Consider the following 8,329-nt stretch of genomic DNA (forward strand, 5'->3'; position numbering starts at 1 on the left):
TGCTCCAAAGCTCTCTCCAGCTGCGTGCACCTGCCCCGGCCGCGCACCCGGCCCCGCCCAGCTTCGCTCACCTGTCCCGGGCGTCTGGTGCGGAACCTTAGAGTAAGAAACATCACCGTGCACCTTGGCCAACGTGCGCGACTCGACCGAGCGCGCACTGGCCGAGGTGCACACCGATTTCACCTGGGTGCGCGCGCAGCACCTCGGGCGCACCGGGGTGCGCGCACAACGCCCGGGTTGCACCGTGGCCTGTGTGCTCGGGGCGCCTCGGGTGCGCGCTCGGTGTCGCCCCCGCGCGCGCGGTAGTGCGGGCAGCGCACCCCGGCCCGGCCCGGCCCCGACGAGAACGCAAACGGGCAAAAGGTTTATTCAAATAGCATTGCGACGCCCGGCGAAAAACTAAAAAAGGGTGCAACACCGGGACTTCCCGGGAGGTCACCCATCCCAGTACTACTCCGGCCCAAGCGCGCTTAACTGCGGAGTTCTGATGGGATCCGGTGCACTAACGCTGGTATGATCGCACCCGTTATGAGCTTGTCGCAGTGTGTACTTAGCAAACCGCGACCCACGTGCGAATCCACCCCGGCCACCCACCCCCGTCGAGGTGCACACCCTCCCTCGCGAAGTGCGCCCCGTTCGCCAAGTGTGAGCCCTGCCCGGGTGCGCGCACCTTGCTAGGGCGTCGGGTGTGCACCCGGCCCGGCCTACGTGCGTGCACCTGGAGGGGGCGTCGTGTGCGTGCAGTGTCCCGTCTGCAACGCGGTGCCCACACACCACCTCGGGCGCAACGACCTGCGCTCACATGTGGGCCGAGTGCACCTTGGTGCATGTTCGGGGCGCCTCGGGTGCACGCTCGATCTTGCCCCGGTGCACCAAGGCGCTCGGTTTGCCCCGGGTGCGCACTTGGTGCAAGGTGGGCACCCAAAATAGGGATCAAGCACCAAAACACAAGTTTCGGGATGCAAAATGGGACCCAAGGACCACAAATGCGTTCCAAGACCCATGATGGGTCCACGAGAACAAAAATGTGTTCCGAGACTTAATAAACAAATATTGGGTTTTAGGAGAAGAAACATGCTCTGATGCCCAAAACGAGAATCGACCCCGAAAAGGCCACAGGCCAAAAGTGGGATGCGAGACAAAAAAAAATGGGACCCGAGGACCAAAATTGGGTTCCCAGGTCGAAGACAGGGCAACCGGACAAGAAACGACCTCTAAGGCTCGAAATGAGTCCCGACGACTAAAACTTGACAAGAAGCACCCATCAGGCACCCAACTCGACACCCATGGGATGCCGACCCACCCGGGCTTCCACCTAGCACACCTTGGCACCCACCCACCCTCGCACCCAACCTCGCACCCAACTTAGCACCTTTGAACCCACATTGGCACTCACCCTGACCCTGGCACCTTGGAACCCACATTGGCACTCACCTTGACCCTGGCACCCACCTTTGCACTCACCTTGGGACCCACCCTGGCTCCCACCTCGGCACCCACCCAGACACCCACCTTGGTTCCTTGGCACCCACCTTGGATCCTTGGCACCCACCCCGACACCCACCTTGGCACGCAACTTGGCTACTTGCCACCCACCTTGGCTCCTTGACGCCCACCCCGACAACCACCCCGTGACCTACCCTGGCTAGGGTTGGTGCACACCCACCCTGGTGCCCACCTTGGCACCCACCCTATGACCCACCTTGGCACGCACCTTAGTACCCACCCCGTTACCCACCCTAGGACCCACCCCGTGACCCACCTTGGCCAGGGTGGGTGCCTTGGTGCGCACAACTTGCCTGGGCTGCACACCAGGGCGGGCTCAAGATGGCACCCGCGTTCCGTTTTTTTCACTATCTTTCAAAACGGAAATTTTAAAATCTCATTTTTTTCTTTTTTTTGCCTTTTCTGGAAATTAGTGAAGGCAGCGCATCAAAGGTGCGCAATGCTGGTGCGAACCCGGGAGCGCTCCGATGTGTGCTCCAAGGTGCGGCGTGCACGAAGTCCGAGCCCGGTTTGCCCCGGGTGCGCACCTCGCGTGCACCTTCGCCGGGGTGAGCACCTTGGCTGGGTTGCGCGCCCTGGTGCGTACCAAGGAGCGCTCTGAAGTGTGCTCCAAGGTGCGGCGTGCACGAAGTCGGAGCCCGGTTTGCCCCGGGTGTGCACCTCGGGTGCGCACCTCGCGTGCACCTTCGCTGCGGTGGGCACCTTGGCTGGGTTGCGCGCCTTGGTGGGCACCATGCAGTGCACGAAGTCGGAGCCCGGTTTGCCCCGGGCGCGCACCTCCGCCAGGGTGGGCACCTTGGTGCGCACAACTTGCCTGGGCTGCGCATCAGGAAGGGCTCAAGATGGCACCCGCGTTCCGTTTTTTTCACTATCTTTCAGAACGGAAATTTTAAAATATCGTTTTTTTTTGCCTTTTCTGGAAATTAGTGAAGGCAGCGCATCAAAGGTGCGCAACGCTGGTGCGAACCTGGGAGCGCTCCGATGTGTGCTCCAAGGTGCGGCGTGCACGAAGTCGGAGCCCGGTTTGCCTCGGGTGCGCCCTGGTGGGCACCATGGTGCGCACCAAGGAGCGCTCCGAAGTGTGCTCCAAGGTGCGGCCTGCACGAAGTCGGAGCCCGGTTTGCCCCGGGTGTGCACCTCGGGTGGGCACCTTGGTGCGCATGCCTTGCCTGGGCTGCGCACCAGGGCGGGCTCAAGATGGCACCCGCGTTCCTTTTTTTTCACTATCTTTCAAAACGGAAATTTTAAAATCTCATTTTTTTTTGCCTTTTTCTGGAAATTAGTGAAGGCAGCGCATCAAAGGTGCGCACCTCGCTGCCCACCACGGTGCGCAACGCCGGTGGGCACCCGGGAGTGCTTCGAAGTGTGCTCCAAGGTGCTGCGTGCACGTTGTCGGAGCCCGGTTTGCCCCGGGTGCGCACCTCGCGTGCACCTTCGTCGGGGTGGGCACCTTGGCTTGGTTTGCCCCGGCTGCGCTCCGAAGCGGGGTTATTGGAGCGCCGCCTCTTTTTTTGTCGGAGCGTTTGGTGGGGTTTCTCGCATTGGCTCTTCCGAGGCCCGGTTGCCACCCTGGCGCGCACGAAGTCGGAAGTAGGGTTAATTGCCCGGGTGCGCACCTTTGCCAGGGTGGCACCTTACCTGGGCTGCGCACCAGGGCGGGCTCAAGATGGCACGCGCGTTCCGTTTTTTTCACTATCTTTCAAAACGGAAATTTTAAAATCTCCTTTTTTTTTTGCCTTTTCTGGAAATTAGTGAAGGCAGCGCATCAAAGGTGCGCACCTCGCTGCCCACCTTGGTGTGCTCTGAGGTGCGCACCCGGGAGCGCTACGAAGTGTGCTCCAAGGTGCGGCGTGCACGTTGTCGGAGCCCGGTTTGCCCCGGGTGCGCACCTCGCCTGCACCTTGGCCGGGGTGGGCACCTTGGCTGGGTTTGCCCAGGGTGCGCTCCGAAGCGGGGTTACTGGAGCGCCCCCTCTTTTTTTGTCAGAGAGTTTGGTGGGGTTTCTCGCATTGGCTCTTCCCAGGCCCGGTTGTTGGGTGCGCTCCCACCCTGGCGCGCGCGAAGTTGGAAGTTGGGTTAATTGCCCGGGCGCGCACCTTCGCCAGGGTGGGCACCTTGGTGCGCAAACCTTGGCTGGGCTGCGCACCAGGGCGGGCTCAAGATGGCACCAGCATTCCCTTTTTCTCACTATCTTTCAAAACGGAAATTTTAAAATCTCGTTTTTTTTTTGCCTTTTATGGAAATTAGTGAAGGCATCGCATCAAAGGTGCGCACCTCGCTGCCCACCTTGGTGTGCTCCGAGGTGCCCACCACGGTGCGCAACGCCGGTGCGAACCCGGGAGCGCCCCGATGTGTGCTCCAAGGTGCGGCGTGCACGAAGTCGGACCCCGGTTTGCCCCGGGTGCGCACCTCGCGTGCACCTTGGTGCGCACACCTTGGCTGGGTTGCGCGGCCTGGTGGGCACCATGGTGCGCACCAAGGAGCGCTCCGAAGTGTGCTCCAAGGTGCGGCGTGCACGAAGTCGGAGCCCGGTTTGCCCCGGGTGCGCACCTTCGCCGCGGTGGGCACCATGGCGTGCACGAAGTCGGAGCCCGGTTTGCCCCGGGTGCGCACCTCGCGTGCACCTTCGCCGGGGTGGGCACCTCGGCTGGGTTGCGCGCCCTGGTGCGCACCAAGGAGCGCTCTGAAGTGTGCTCCAAGGTGCGGCGTGCACGAAGTCGGAGCCCGGTTTGCCCCGGGTGTGCACCTCGCGTGCACCTTCGCTGCGGTGGGCACCTTGGCTGGGTTGCGCGCCTTGGTGGGCACCATGCAGTGCACGAAGTCGGAGCCCGGTTTGCCCCGGGCGCGCACCTCCGCCAGGGTGGGCACCTTGGTGCGCACAACTTGCCTGGGCTGCGCACCAGGAAGGGCTCAAGATGGCACCCGCGTTCCGTTTTTTTCACTATCTTTCAGAACGGAAATTTTAAAATATCGTTTTTTTTTGCCTTTTCTGGAAATTAGTGAAGGCAGCGCATCAAAGGTGCGCAACGCTGGTGCGAACCTGGGAGCGCTCCGATGTGTGCTCCAAGGTGCGGCGTGCACGAAGTCGGACCCCGGTTTGCCCCGGGTGCGCACCTCGCGTGCACCTTGGTGCGCACACCTTGGCTGGGTTGCGCGCCCTGGTGGGCACCATGGTGCGCACCAAGGAGCGCTCCGAAGTGTGCTCCAAGGTGCGGCGTGCACGAAGTCGGAGCCCGGTTTGCCCCGGGTGCGCACCTCGCGTGCACCTTCGCCGCGGTGGGCACCATGGCGTGCACGAAGTCGGAGCCCGGTTTGCCCCGGGTGCGCACCTCGCGTGCACCTTCGCCGGGGTGGGCACCTTGGTGTGCAGACCTTGGCTGGGTTGCGCGCCCTGGTGGGCACCATGGTGCGCACCAAGGAGCGCTCCGAAGTGTGCTCCAAGGTGCGGCCTGCACGAAGTCGGAGCCCGGTTTGCCCCGGGTGTGCACCTCGGGTGGGCACCTTGGTGCGCATGCCTTGCCTGGGCTGCGCACCAGGGCGGGCTCAAGATGGCACCCGCGTTCCTTTTTTTTCACTATCTTTCAAAACGGAAATTTTAAAATCTCATTTTTTTTTGCCTTTTTCTGGAAATTAGTGAAGGCAGCGCATCAAAGGTGCGCACCTCGCTGCCCACCACGGTGCGCAACGCCGGTGGGCACCCGGGAGTGCTTCGAAGTGTGCTCCAAGGTGCTGCGTGCACGTTGTCGGAGCCCGGTTTGCCCCGGGTGCGCACCTCGCGTGCACCTTCGTCGGGGTGGGCACCTTGGCTGGGTTTGCCCCGGCTGCGCTCCGAAGCGGGGTTATTGGAGCGCCGCCTCTTTTTTTGTCGGAGCGTTTGGTGGGGTTTCTCGCATTGGCTCTTCCGAGGCCCGGTTGCCACCCTGGCGCGCACGAAGTCGGAAGTAGGGTTAATTGCCCGGGTGCGCACCTTTGCCAGGGTGGGCACCTTACCTGGGCTGCGCACCAGGGCGGGCTCAAGATGGCACGCGCGTTCCGTTTTTTTCACTATCTTTCAAAACGGAAATTTTAAAATCTCCTTTTTTTTTTGCCTTTTCTGGAAATTAGTGAAGGCAGCGCATCAAAGGTGCGCACCTCGCTGCCCACCTTGGTGTGCTCTGAGGTGCGCACCCGGGAGCGCTACGAAGTGTGCTCCAAGGTGCGGCGTGCACGTTGTCGGAGCCCGGTTTGCCCCGGGTGCGCACCTCGCCTGCACCTTGGCCGGGGTGGGCACCTTGGCTGGGTTTGCCCAGGGTGCGCTCCGAAGCGGGGTTACTGGAGCGCCCCCTCTTTTTTTGTCAGAGCGTTTGGTGGGGTTTCTCGCATTGGCTCTTCCCAGGCCCGGTTGTTGGGTGCGCTCCCACCCTGGCGCGCGCGAAGTTGGAAGTTGGGTTAATTGCCCGGGCGCGCACCTTCGCCAGGGTGGGCACCTTGGTGCGCACACCTTGGCTGGGCTGCGCACCAGGGCGGGCTCAAGATGGCACCAGCATTCCCTTTTTCTCACTATCTTTCAAAACGGAAATTTTAAAATCTCGTTTTTTTTTTGCCTTTTATGGAAATTAGTGAAGGCATCGCATCAAAGGTGCGCACCTCGCTGCCCACCTTGGTGTGCTCCGAGGTGCCCACCACGGTGCGCAACGCCGGTGCGAACCCGGGAGCGCCCCGATGTGTGCTCCAAGGTGCGGCGTGCACGAAGTCGGACCCCGGTTTGCCCCGGGTGCGCACCTCGCGTGCACCTTGGTGCGCACACCTTGGCTGGGTTGCGCGGCCTGGTGGGCACCATGGTGCGCACCAAGGAGCGCTCCGAAGTGTGCTCCAAGGTGCGGCGTGCACGAAGTCGGAGCCCGGTTTGCCCCGGGTACGCACCTCGCGTGCACCTTCGCCGGGGTGGGCACCTCGGCTGGGTTGCGCGCCCTGGTGCGCACCAAGGAGCGCTCCGAAGTGTGCTCCAAGGTGCGGCGTGCACGAAGTCGGAGCCCGGTTTGCCCCGGGTGCGCACCTTCGCCGCGGTGCGCACCATGGCGTGCACGAAGTCGGAGCCCGGTTTGCCCCGGGGGCGCACCTCGCGTGCACCTTCGGCGGGGTTGCGCGCCCTGGTGGGCACCATGGTGCGCACCAAGGAGCGCTCCGAAGTGTGCTCCAAGGTGCGGCGTGCACGAAGTCGGAGCCCGGTTTGCCCCGGGTGCGCACCTCGCGTGCACCTTCGGCGGGGTTGCGCGCCCTGGTGGGCACCATGGTGCGCACCAAGGAGCGCTCCGAAGTGTGCTCCAAGGTGCGGCGTGCACGAAGTCGGAGCCCGGTTTGCCCCGGGTGCGCACCTCGCGTGCACCTTCGCCGCGGTGGGCACCATGGCGTGCACGAAGTCGGAGCCCGGTTTGCCCCGGGTGCGCACCTCGCGTGCACCTTCGCCGGGGTGGGCACCTCGGCTGGGTTGCGCGCCCTGGTGCGCACCAAGGAGCGCTCCGAAGTGTGCTCCAAGGTGCGGCGTGCACGAAGTCGGAGCCCGGTTTGCCCCGGGTGCGCACCTCGCGTGCACCTTCGCCAGGGTGGGCACCTCGGTGCGCACACCTTCTCAATGTTTTCTTGCCTTTTCTGGAAATTGGTGAAGGCAGCGCATCAAAGGTGCGCACCTCGGTGTGCTCCGAGGTGCGAACCCGAGAGCGCTCCGAGGTGCCCACGAAGTCGAAAGTCGGGTTAATTGCATTGTTTTCCCCGGGTGCGCTCCGAGGTGCGCAACATCGGCGCGCACCAAGGAGGGCTCCGAAGTGTGCTCCAAGGTGCGCACGATGGCGTGCACCTCTGGTGCGCACGATTCGGAGCTCGGTTTGACCGGGGTGCGCACACCTTGGCTGGGTTGCGCACCTTTTGTGCGCTCCAAGGTGCGCACGAAGTCGGAGCTCGGTTTGCCCCGGGTGCGCACCTTCGCCAGGGTGCGCACCTTGATGCGCACGCCTTGGCTGGGCTGCGCACCTTGGTGGGCGCCATGGTGCGCACCTTTCGTGCGCTCCAAGGTGCGCACGAAGTCGGAGCTCGGTTTGCCCCGGGTGCGCACCTTGGTGGGCGCCATGGTGCACTCCGAGGTGCCCAAGATTGGTGCGCACCAAGGAGCGCTCCGAAGTGCGCTCCAAGGTGCGCGCGAAGTCGAAAGTTGGGTTAATTGTCCGGTTTGCCTCGGGTGCGCACCTTGCGTGCACCTTCGCCAGGGTGGGCGCCTTGGTGCGCACACCTTGGCTGGGCTGCGCACACCTTGGCACCCGCGTTTCCTTCATTTTAAATTTTTTTTTTTTACAATCTCTCAAGTGGGAAATTCTATAATCTCAACTTTTTTTGCCTTTTCAGGAAACTTTTGAATGGAGCGCATCATTGGTGCGCTCCGAAGTGTGCTCCAAAGCTCTCTCCAGCTGCGTGCACCTGCCCCGGCCGCGCACCCGGCCCCGCCCAGCTTCGCTCACCTGTCCCGGGCGTCTGGTGCGGAACCTTAGAGTAAGAAACATCACCGTGCACCTTGGCCAACGTGCGCGACTCGACCGAGCGCGCACTGGCCGAGGTGCACACCGATTTCACCTGGGTGCGCGCGCAGCACCTCGGGCGCACCGGGGTGCGCGCACAACGCCCGGGTTGCACCGTGGCCTGTGTGCTCGGGGCGCCTCGGGTGCGCGCTCGGTGTCGCCCCCGCGCGCGCGGTAGTGCGGGCAGCGCACCCCGGCCCGGCCCGGCCCCGACGAGAACGCAAACGGGCAAAAGGTTTATTCAAATAGCATTGCGACGCCCGGCGAAAAACTAAAAA

The 8,329-nt window shown here is 63.2% G+C and overlaps 1 non-coding gene across 1 annotated transcript; it reads right to left on the reverse strand.

The window, feature by feature from the left end:
* Positions 1 to 406: 406 nt before the first annotated feature.
* Positions 407 to 525, reverse strand: LOC131873344 (5S ribosomal RNA). The gene has a single exon (XR_009371319.1). It is a non-coding gene; the product is annotated as a 5S ribosomal RNA (ribosomal RNA).
* Positions 526 to 8,329: the final 7,804 nt, after the last annotated feature.

Source organism: Cryptomeria japonica, unplaced genomic scaffold, assembly GCF_030272615.1.
Source record: "Cryptomeria japonica unplaced genomic scaffold, Sugi_1.0 HiC_scaffold_1537, whole genome shotgun sequence".
Lineage (NCBI taxonomy): Eukaryota > Viridiplantae > Streptophyta > Pinopsida > Cupressales > Cupressaceae > Cryptomeria > Cryptomeria japonica.